Here is a 12,671-nt window from a genome sequence, read left to right as displayed (position 1 = left end):
TGTTTGTTTGCCAGTCTTGGACTGTATAATCTACTCGTTCACATTAAGATGAGCATCGGTCAACTGTTTTTCACCACAAGAGAGTTTCTTTTGAAAATGTATTGGTTCACTGAGGAACCACTTATCCAGCCAAGACATTTCAATATCTACTTAATGAGCCCATGAAGGTTTTCACATCCCTAATGGGTATCAATTATTTGGACCTTATGAATCCCTGGCAGCTTCTTAGCGAATACACACTCTTGTCAACCATTACCATTTTCTGTTAGCAGTGAAAACAAGAAAAGCTCAGTATCTGCCGGCAGATGCAGAAGGAGCTTCCTTAAAGTTCACTAGAAATGTCTAAAATTCATGGTTTCAGTTAAAACTGGACTAGAACACAGTTTCAAATAAGAAAACATTCCTTGTGGACCCAAAGTCATTTCATACAGGCTTTTCAAGAGTTCCAATCTCTTAAGAAACTTAACACTCGTGTCATAAAAAGAAGTAAATGTCACCCTTGCAGAATTTGCTTCACTTGATGTTGATTTGAACCTTTAAGCCTGTGGCTTATGGTCTTGCCTACTAGGATTAGAAATACTGTTTTTATACTACAAAAGAATGGGAAGATGTAGATTTTCACATGGGATACAAAATGCTTGGTCTTTCTCTAATAAAGCTGGAGATAAACCTGATACAATTAACACTTCAGATAAGATTGTACAAGTTTTTGAAATATGTCTTTCTGTATTTTGTAGGGAACCATATTTTAAAAGAGGAGAAATACACCAACATCAATAATTGTTACAAAGCTTGCAAAGAGACTTTTAAAAAACCTTTATGTGGGATGTACAGACAAAGGTGTCATGAAGGTATAAATGGTTATGTTTGGCACCGTCTGATTCAGTGTTTCACAGCCTAATTATTTCCACATCTTAGTGCTGCCACCATCCTCTTTGCCCCTAACCCTGACCCCTAGGATCACTGTGTAATCCTACTTCACCCTCGTCGCAGCCCCAGGGTTCTTGATACTGCCCTGTGTCCTTTCATCCCTTCTCCTGGCTTCATGTCCCACTTCTGTCTTAGTCCTTGGTTCATGCTACAGGTGCCTTACCACCTCTTCTTACTTCCATTACCTCTGTCTTCTCCGCCCAGCCCCACCACCTTCTGCTAGGTGGGAATTAAAGACAACCGCCTCAGACAGACCCAGCTGAACCTCTGTAACACCGGGCCTGCACAAAGGCTGGAAAACCTGTCGACTTGGGCTAACAAGTGTGATGTGAGACTTGCCTCCCCAAGCGGGAACCGGTGACTTGTATTATCCAGTGGTGCTTTTTGTGGTTGTGAGTAATGCAGCGGTTTGCAAAAGGATGCTGAGAAACCCTGAGTTCTGCATCCTCTGCTCCTCCCACATATAAAAACACCAGCTCAGACTCTAGCTGCTATATTATTAACATCATAACTAAATATATTACATGACAGTTATTAAATACTTCCCATCCAGGTCCTTTGTGAACTTTAATTAATTTACAGTGTCCCATGCAGATGCCGCTGCAGTCAGCACAGAACGTGTACTCCAAAGATAAGACACGTGTTAGACATTATGCACGGGGAACAAGATGGCCTTTGGCTTTGGCATGAAGTGAGCCGAACGGCTCCAAATCTGCTACTTCATATAAACTGACTCTGGAAGAAAAACATCGGATTCTGAGGCAGATTTGGGACAAGGATAAGTCTTCTGCCACAAGTGACAGGGGACTCCCTGGAGACGTCTAGGACCAGGAATCAGTGATTCACGTTTTAGGGGAGATTCACCTTGAGAGCCCACCACGATGTTACAGTTTCTGTCTGTGCCCCCTCCTGCCGCTCACGCTCATTATTTCTGCTAAACAGGTTAAATGATCAATCCTTCAGCACCAAACCGGGAGGTAACCCCGCTACCCTCTCCGGTGGGAGTGTGTGAGGGACTCCAAAGCCTCCCCTTCTCCAGGGAAAGGGTCGTCCTGGGCTCCGGGGAGCTCCGGCCTCACCAGGACCGAGTACAGGGGCACGATCACCTCCCTACTCCTGCTGGCCACACTAGTTCTGATACAGGCCAGGATGCCATTGGCCTTCTTGGCCACCTGGGCACACTGCCGGCTCATGTTCAGCCGGCTGTCAATCAGCACCCCCAGGTCCTTTTCCTCTGGGCAGCTTTCCAGCCACTCTTCCCCAAGCCTGTAGCGCTGCATGGGGTTGTTGTGGCCCAAGTGCAGGACCCGGCACTTGGCCTTGTTGAACCTCATACAGTTGGCCTCAGCCCATCGATCCAGCCTGTCCAGGTCCCTCTGCAGAGCCTTCCTACCCTCGAGCAGATCGACACTGCCGCCCAACTTGGTGTCGTCTGCCAGCAGCAGCCCAAATCAGAAATAGAAAAGGAATAACAAAGAAAAAAAAATGTGGTTTCCTATATCTATTAAGCCCTTCCTGCCTCCTACAGCAAGGTGTCACCTTCCACTGTGTCTTTGGTAAGTGGCTATCATCTATCTACTGGGCATCACCACCACTCCTGCGAGTTACAGCCAGTGAACTAACTTTTGGTGACTACTGCTCTGAGCTGAATTCAAGCTCGAAATTGCTGGCAATGCCATCCCTACTTCCTACCCATAACCTCCCTTCTAGGATAGTCAAGGAAAATATTTTGAGCCCTGAAACCTCCTTAAAGTTTATGGGTACACAGCCATCAGCGTGAATCAAACTAAAGCTGTCAGTCCCAAAGGGCCATGTTAGTTTTCCCACAAAAAAAACATGACTTCTGTCCCACACTTGGCAGGTTATTAATTTATTTTAATTTGCAGTAACCGTGACTGAGTTACATTCATCTTCCCAGATGTTGTTAGGGATGAAAGCTCAAGGAATAAGCCTTTTCTGCTGTTGATGTACTGTGTGCCAAAACTCGTCTTGAGCCCCTGGCTCCCGCTGTACTTTTCTTGTGTCTGTACTGTTGCTTTGTGATAAATGAAACTTGCAGAATCACACGTACCGTGGTACAGGAACAAGCATCTCGTCTGGGGAGCGGTCAGTGCCGGAGGCTAGAAACTTGGGTTGTGTGTACATCTGTGGAGGCTCATGTAATAACTACAGCAAAGTTATTATAACTAAAGCAAAGGTGCTGAGGCTTTGATTACAAATGTCAAACAAAACGGGAAACAAAGCAAGGCTGAGGAAGGAAAAGGGCCCCGTCCCCGCATTCTCCTCCCCCCGCCTCGTCGCAACGGGCTGCTTTTCTTCCTTTGTTTTATTTGCTCTAAAAGCCTTTGCAGTCTTCCCTTCTTGGCACATTTGTAGAGTCCTGGGAAGCTCAGAGTTTACTCTCAGTTACACTGAAAAGCCCCAGATGGTATAAATGATCGTTTGTAAATAAATGAATAATCAGAACCAAAAAGCTCCGCAGAAACCCTCTACCAGCCTTTTCTAATTTTTTATAAAACGCCTCAGAAACAGATGGCATACTTCACCAGCCGACTGAAACAGCCGTGTTACCAATTTGCACGTACAGAGATCAATTTCATTTCAGCTAATCCCAGGTTTTCGAGTACCGTGAAGCTCCTTCCTCCACACCGTGACTCCCCCTGGAAGCAGCGACGTACCAGACCTCTGCTTGCCGGAGGAGAGAGGAGGCACCCGAGGAGCAGCCCCCGAGGAGGAGCAGCCCCCGGTTTCCCGCTCACTTCACTTACCTGCCAACCCATCCGCCAGCCTGAATGCGAGACGAGGCCCCTAGTACGGCCGAGGCTAAAACCTCTGCTTCGTGTCCCTGCTTTGTCCCCTGGGGCCTGCGTCTGCCTCGTCTGCCCCCATCCACGCCTGGGTGCCGTGGTGGCTGTGCTGCGTGCGTGACCACGGGCTGTCTGGGTGACCTGGTGTCCCTATTTTGGGGGGGGAGGCGGCGGGGCATGTTGTCCCCTACCAGATGCACTTTGCAGTCTGGGCTCCGGCTGAGCTCACGCTGCCTGTGGGGGAGATGAGAACGGGTCAGGTCTGAGGGGCACTTGGGGCTTTAGGGCACCCCTTGAAGCACCAGCTCAGGTGTGGGGACAGGCATAGAAGGAGTCTGAGCATTCGTTTCCTTCCCTTAGTCTTTCGGTTCTAACATCTTAAAATAAAGGGCTTCAAAACTGCTACGCGGCTTTCGCATAGTTACGTGGACACCTGGCTCCTAAGATATTCCCAGTAAAGGTCCTGGTGTCCACAGGCATGAACTCGTAGAGGTACCCCAACTACCTTTACAAGGAGCTAGTCAATACATACATGCATATATACATACAGTGCGTGCACGTATGTGTGTGTGTGTGTATGTATGTACTAAGCAGATATATACATGTACTTGCATGCCTATATGTGCTACCAGTCAGATCTCTGACGTCAATGTAGACATAGCCGGTATTTAAGAACAAATGAGGAATTAAAGCGGCTTTATCTCCTGGATAAAGCAATAGCTGGGAACAGTTGCATCCTGCTTCCCGCAGCAGCCAGCCCTCTCTTTCGGCAGCTCCGACACGTTTCCACCAGGCTGTGGAGGCAGGAGAGGAAGCTGTTTCCCAGGAAATCCCCTGCCGTCCTGGCCTTGGCCACACGCAGATGGGCTCTGTGCCATCCCGGCGATGAAGCAATTTCGGCGTGCTCCTCTCCCCAGTCTGCCGGTTGCTCGGACATGGCGACGCGTGGTTGCATCAGCCAGGGCCGGATTCGCCTCTGTTGAAATGAAACGGCACGGCAGAATGGCCCCGCTCGCGCTGGTGGAAAGGATTGAGATTTTTCCGCCTCAAAATAAATAAAATAATAAATAAAATCACCATTGTAGCACCTTCGCTACCACTGGGTCTACAGTGTACTAGCGAAGGTGCTACAACGGTGATTTTATTTATGCTATTTGCAGTAGTTTCTTTTCTACATACGTGGTGTATTTAATGAATGTATTTAACTACACTTCTTTTCCAGAAGCCAGAGACTGCTGGACGGAGACAGAAAGCTCTTTTCCAGAGCCGCAGGCTTCCTTGTTTTCATTCAGTACCCAGTGACGACGTTCAGCCACGTACGCTACGCCACATGTGTCACATTTATGATCCCATTGATCACAGGAGAGGGAAATTTAATAACTCCTTACAGACCGCATACCAGAGCCTCTTCACGGCATCGCATTAGTAAGAAACACAGAGGGGAGCCCATAATAAATGTTACAAGGGGAAATACCTTCGACTGATAAGGAGCCGAGCAGATGACAAATCACAAAAGCCTCCAGTGAACCCCTCAGGAGCAGATAACCTTGAGACGTACCTGTATATAAAGATTAAACAGCAACCCGAGCTCAGCAGAGATTTATAGAGCTTTGCAAGCGTCTTGGTTTTGCTGTTTGCTTTTGTAGTCCTTTCTGGACTTTATTGTTAGTTTCTGTCTGTTAATATTCTGTACAGGCCCAAAAATACAGGCGTAGAGATGTCAGCCCAGAAAAAAAAGAAGAATTTATTTGAAATATTTTACAAGGAGATTTTATAGATCAATATCCCCAGCGAATGAGAAAGATAACCAGGAAAGGGCACAGTACACCTGTGAGCGAGGTTGTGCAAAGATACAAACAAAAACATGAAGGATAAAATATATTGACGTATTTGAGCTTACTGGCTAAATCTGGTTATTCATTCCTCCATACGTGGCAGCCCTAGTTATTATGGGCTATATATTTTTGCTAAGACAAATATGTGAGGCAGTAAATGCCTTCGTTAGTATGCTTCAACAGGAAGGGTAGTGGCTACTGCTGCTATTTGGGGCCTCTGAGGGAAAAAAAAGGGTAAAAAAAAAAAGAGTAAAAAACCATGGCCAGTTACAGACTGGGTTGAAACCTTAATGAGGGAGACCATTCTGCCTAATGGCTAAAGCGAGAGAGTGGGGATCTAAAATGGTTAGGTACTATCCTGAACATCAGGAAACACTTTTTCACCATGAGGGTGACCGAGCCCTGGCACAGGTTGCCCCGAGGGGCTGTGGAGTCTCCATCCTTGGAGATATTCAGGAGACGTCTGGATATGGTCCCGGCAACTGGCCTTAGGTGGCCCTGCTTGAGCAGGGGGGGTTGGACTAGATGGCTTCCAGAGGTCCCTTCCGACTGCAACCATTCTGTGATTCTGTCATTTCTTGCTCAATTACTGAGTCACTCCAGCTTCAGTCGATTGCCTTTGGTTCTTTATCTATTGCAAGGGTGTAACTTGACCTGATTTGCAAGGATGGGAGGGCTGGCAAGGGACACGTTTCCCCAGTGTGCACCACAGGCATTGCTGAAGAGACCACTTATGTCCAGGAGCAGTCTGCCCCACAGGGCTGGCTCCTCTTTGGAAAGGACAAATACTCAGCGACCACCAAAACTGGGCTCCCCTAGCCTCGCCCTTTCAACTCCCAACCAAAACCTCACACCATCAGGTCACAGCGCAGCACGCCGGAGTACAGCGAGCAGGTCTTTCAGCCAAATCTCCCATATGGGTGTGCTTCCCTATTGCAGGTTGGCGAGGAGGAATAGCACCGCAAACCCACGGGTGAAAGTCTGCACTGCCAGAGCTCCGTCCGGGAGGCGGGCAGTCTCCCAGGTTCAAGGACAACGCCGATGCGATTGTTTCTGCACGTAGAGGGGGGACCATGCTTATCTGATTCAGCAACTCAAGGTGCAAAGTTGAAGGTAGTTACCAGCAGCCGCTCCTCGTCATGCTCGCAGAGAGCCAGACGTGCCGCATACGGTGTACGAAACACCACGCGCCGACTTTTCACTCCAAACGGACCGTTCAGTAACAAAGGAAAAAAAAGGGGGGGGAGGGATTAGATGACAATTGAGCTGTTGTTTGTGCAAGTGGAAGAAATAACTTTTCAGGAACAGACCGTGGGTCAGGGCAGTGGACGATGTGGGCGTTCGCTGGAGAAGTCAGACTAAACAGGCAGTGATGCGTTTTATACTTATGGCACTGTTGGGAGAAAAAATTATATTAAACACACGCAGGACACTGAGGAAGAACAAACAACTTATTGTGTGGAAAGCAAAAGTGCTTTGGAAGGGCCAGTAGGACTATCTGATTTTAAAATTCATCAGCGGTTTGAGAGATTCAAGATCTGTTCTAGCACGGCTTTGGTTTAGACACATCCCTTGATAAGGCTCAGAGGTCTCCAAATCAAATCACTCTGTTTACTTGTTTCTCTGCCTGTAACCATGTAACACTATGGTTTTTATTAGATAAATGATCATATCGGTTAAAAGCAAGCGGACAGAAATGCAAGGGAAAGGGAAAATTCACATTCAAGGAGAAATTTCACCATTAGAGGCAAAGTGCAGCTCCAAGCCTCTGGCTTGATATCCACTGTTGTCCTACAGACCCTACAGGAAGCTTCTTTGTGGAATGGTCAGACACAAGGGAGAAGCCCACGGGCCTCCAAACGTCCCTAGGAACAATCACAAATACCAACCCTCTTCAACTAAGTATGGAGCTGATGTTCCCAGTGCACCATTGCCCTCCTTCATTAGCTGTTCCTCTACTTTACAGGCAGACGGGACGAATCCCCTCTCGGCTGCACAGGTATCTTAGGCATGCTTTTTTTTCCCTACACAGGGAAAGGAGAGAGAAAGAATCAGAGAGACACAGACAATTCCATTTTAAAGTACTTCGGGAACTCAGATTATATAGTAATGCAAAATATTTTTATACCATCCCAGGACATTTTTGTTTATACTGCCGAGTGCTATTTTATTTGTTCCAGCTTTGCCACAGACTGTGAAAGGAGAAAGAATATCTACTCTATATGATGGCTTTTAAAAAATCAGAAAAGCAAGTAAAATCCATTTCTTAAGCAAACATTCCATAAAAAAAATCACTATATGTTTATAGAAAAGATTTTTTAACAAAGGTTTAATTTAAAAAAGTTAATAACTGGGTGTTCCAGAAGGTTTGAGTCATCCACAGTAATAATTAGGGGTTTTGTTCCATACAAAATGCTTTATTTAACCTTCATGCCTCCATTCAGATAATTATACAAATGCATACATTTAAAGGTTTAAACTCTATTTCAATTCACAGCTCAATTCATAGGAAAGTTGAATACAGAAAAGCAATGCACCAACAAAATATGTCTGAGACACCATTAAAAACGATAACACTTGTTCATTTAAATCTTTGAGAATAGACTGGAATATTCATCCTCTGACAGAATTTCATTAGGGGACTCCCTTTACATTATCATAGGGCAAAAATCACCATTTTACAGTAAGAGGAAAAAAAGCTCTGAGTATATTTACAATACATACACTATACATAAATACAAGAACAACACTTACATAATATTAATAAACTTATAACATAGGTGTTGCCTAAACACTACATAGTATATAAATGCAGAGGAAACTATTGGGAAATTAGATCTTCAGATGATTACTTTTATTTTTGAAGAAAAGTAATTTTTGCATTTAAAAGCTTTTGAAAAGAAGGCAAAAGAAAAGACTTAAGAAACTAGTATCTTTGCTTGCTAGCACTGGTATTTTTATTCCTTTTAAGTGTAGGACCTCTATTGACACTGTTATCTCTATGGGGTTACCGATAATGACCCTCCCTTTTGCATCTTATCTAGGAAAAAGATTGAGGTGCCGTACATACTAATTCCATTGCTGTGAAGCTTCAGTCCCAAATTAATCACTTTGTAAACTACGGGATGTTTTTGTATTTTTACACAGGAGGATCAAATGAACACTCATTGGTACATACAACGGTAACGACCTGATTAGAAGGAACAATTAGGGGCCAAATGCAACCCCATCCTTAGGATTTCATTCAACTCACGCCATGGGGGAATTTGCTTCATCCATAAGTGACTTGGCCAAGAATGCTATTTTTCATTATTGTTGTTTCTTCCTAAGCACAGCTGAAAGAACTTTCCCATTTAATGGTATTTTTGACCCCACATGTTGATAGCAGTGTCCAAATCTCTCTTTCACTTGAAGTGTATGAATGCGTGTGTCTCTGTGTGTGTGGGTTGAAGGTCTTAAGGCTGATGCTGCATGAAACTTCAGTAATTCATTACTACCTCTGTGTATATTCTGTTGCGAGTGCAAATGGGAGATACAACTTTTTAGGGATAGACAGCAGGTCAAGAGCGCATACTAGGTAGGTGTTCAGCGGAGAACTTACATCACCAAGGAAGCGACATATAGGACAACAAGGAAAGAAAGGGTTTTTGTAATGAAAAGTAAGATGCAAATGTAGCAGTGCAAAACAGTTTGAAACCAGAAATGACAACATGAACTCTGAATTGTGAAAAAGATTAGTTCAGCCGTGAAGATTATGGCTCAAACTGTCTCTCCAAAGAAGCTCTTTACCTCTAGAAAGGCAAGAACAGGAAGAAAAGCAGTATCTGAACCTACTTCTGTATTTCATCATTCATGCTTATGACAATACATCAAAGCCATCACCTGTGGTCGCCTACCAGACACTGAACTATTGTTTTTTAAATGCAGAGGTCACAGCAGGGAGCAAGGTTTAGCAAGTCAATGTGTGAACCGCCATTCACCTCTTCTTTTATACCTGGCAGCATCTTGGCTCACTGAAAATTTTGAGACTGAGCTGGGGAAGATGTCACACATACGGACAATAGGACCTCAAATAATTTTTAAAATTCTTATTTTCATAATAGCTAAAATTCACATTCACAGTTTTGCTTGTCTGAAGGACTAACAACTGTGCACTGAATAATCTAAAAATGATTAAAAGGGCAACTCAGTTTATTTCATAATTTAAAGTCAGAAAGCACAAGCTGCTATAGAGGTCTGCTGGCAAATCAATAAAATTGAGAAAAAAAACAACTCTGTATTTGTTTTTCAGAAAGAAGGAAAAAAAGCCTGGCTCATTTTGGGATGGTGAAGACAAGGTGCCCTTTGCTACGCAAGAACTAACACACATAGGGCTGGAGTCAGCCAAACCTCCCAACACTGCAAGTTTCTAAGGGTGCCTTCTTGTAGCGTTGCTGCTCCAGAACAAAGGACCAAACCCTCCTCTCCAACAACAGCTCGGGTACGAGGTAAGAAACTCATGTTTCCTTTGTCCTTCTGATGACAAATTCCCTGGTGCCCTCCTAAAACCCCCGGTATGAACTTGTGTGCTTAGTATCTGGAGATTAAGCTCAAGATGACAGAATAAGTATATGCATATTCTGATGGGCTTATTTCCACCGGTGGCTAACATTTAAAAATAAGTTCTTACTAAACTAGCTGTCTTGTCACATGATTAACCAACATGCATAAACGTCTAGTTTATGCTTTTTTTTTTTTTTTAACCTGCATTTTCTTCTGTATATGAGCATCTTCATGCACACCCAATCGTGCCTCAGTGAATAAAAAACAAACACCCATCCTTCCACTCCAGCAGCAACCCACTGATGGCAGCAAAAGTCTAGGCAAAATCTGGAATTTTTCAAATACAAAATTCTGCCTGGATAAATGACAGGTACAAATTTAGAGGATGGAAAGCAATCTTCCTTGGCAAAGGTATTAGGACAACCTACATTTTGATCTCCAATAAATTCATATTTATACACAGAAGAGGGATGGCATTACACTGCTATTTTAAGAAACCATTAGCAGCAGTTAATATTTTTTTTTTTTACAGAAACCTACCAGATTAAAAAAAAAAAAAAAAAAAGAGAAAATAAAGAGTGGAAGAATCACAGGTGGCCATTTTCTTGCAAGATCAGTTAGTCTATTGATGCAAATGTTTAGGCCACTCAATATAAAAATCTCCCTACTCCATTTTAGGAATATCGTCTTCTTGTTTGCTACTCAAACAGTCTCTAGACTGACAGTCCCCAATTTTTCACTCGTCTGTCCCCAAAAGAAAGAAAAGTAAGTGATATATTTTGTGCACTCCTGAAGTCAACCAGTTCTAAAATGGTATTAAATACTATGAGCATTACATGACAAACAGAAAGGAGACATAAGGTGAGCTCTGTGTTTCCAGAGTTCGATGCAGAGGACTTTTTAAGAGAATCCCCATTCTACCATATACCCTAAAAAAGCTCCATTGGGCTTATTGCTGGTTTTTGGATTATTTCACTAGAGAATACGCTGGATACATGGGCACATCAGACATAAAATAGGAAGAAATCCCCTAAAACACTGCTTGACAATGACCTCCATTCACACCTACTGAGAATCGATATGGATATGATTCATCTGTAAGCTAAGATCCATTTTCTTCTTACAAGTAGATGACAGACATTATCTGAGAAAATAACTAAAACCTCTAACACAATATCTCAACAATACAAATGGCACTTTGTGTTTGTTTCTGTGCTGCTGATTATTGTTCTCCAAGTAAAATTTCATTTTCACCTTATTGTTAACAGAATCCCGTAAGTTATTGCTGTGTAAAAGTATAGGAACATCCCATCAGTTCTAATTACAGGCACTTTCAGTTTCTGTTTCATCTTTTAAAATAGATTTTAGGCTATCTTGCTGAAGTGTATGTGCATTTTAAATGTCACAACTGTCCTGCTACAATTGATTTTGTTGATGTGCTACTGCACCTAGAAGACTAACCTCCCCCGGAATCAGCAAAATGCAGCTGCCTATTTCAGCTCTGCAACCTTTATTCAAGATGCATTGTAGTCAGGGAAATACAAGAAGAAATAAAATCAAATGAGAGTTTGCCGTTACTGTATCTGCAGTTCATTGTGAAATGCCAGAAGGAAAAAAAAAAAAACACAAAAAACCCAAAACCTTTCATATGGTTTTCATTTTGATTAAGTGTTTTTTTCCTTTATTCAGTCAAAGACATTCTGCGTGTTGACTTATTCAACACTGAAGGACTCAATACGACTTCGCTATATCGCACGCGATCTGCGAAACAGCAAAGAAGTGGCCACTCCATTTTGCAGAGAAAACACGCTCTGACAAAACAGAATAATTTACCTCTTACATTTTGTGTTTAAGCTTTACAAGGCATTATCTTACCATTTTTCCTGATGAAAACTAAAGGATTTTTAAAAATGTACTGCATTTAACCTATTTACACCCCATGTAAAATTGTGAGTTTGAAAATACTCTTCCACGATCACATATATTACAGAATATTAAAACTGTTACAAGTATAGTAAAATACTTTGAATGTATTTTGATTTCTAAAGATGCAGTATCCTTATAGTTACGTTTTTGTACTAAAACCTGATTTACTGCGGAAATTGATCCGAATTTAAGCATTTTTAAGGTACCAATGGGCTTGACTTCATAAGCATACATTACACAGCAACTGTTACGCTATAGCGGAACTGTGAAAATATAATGATCTTTAAATTTCTTTGTGCACTTCTCCAGTTATAAATCACAGGCAAAGGCATAATACAATAATATGAGCTGGTTTCTTAAGAAGGTAGTATTTGCTTTTACAGTGTTTATTTCCAATTCTTCCTTTTCTGATTTTTTTTTTTTAAATAAACTTGCTTATCACCTGCACATGGGTGGAGGCATGTGGAAGTGCTGGGGTTTATATGCACGGGTGTATGGATGAGCACGCGGGAGAAGGGCGGATTTACTGAACGATCTTTAGACTTGTCTGCTGTGGAAGATGCAGTTTCACACACTGACCCTTCCAAACCAAAGTTCAAACTAAAAAATAAGCAGGATATTAATGGTGAAA

Source organism: Fulmarus glacialis, unplaced genomic scaffold (genome assembly GCF_000690835.1).
Source record: "Fulmarus glacialis isolate BGI_N327 unplaced genomic scaffold, ASM69083v1 scaffold6015, whole genome shotgun sequence".
In the NCBI taxonomy this organism is placed as follows: Eukaryota; Metazoa; Chordata; class Aves; order Procellariiformes; family Procellariidae; genus Fulmarus; species Fulmarus glacialis.
This window is presented reverse-complemented; position numbering follows the sequence as displayed.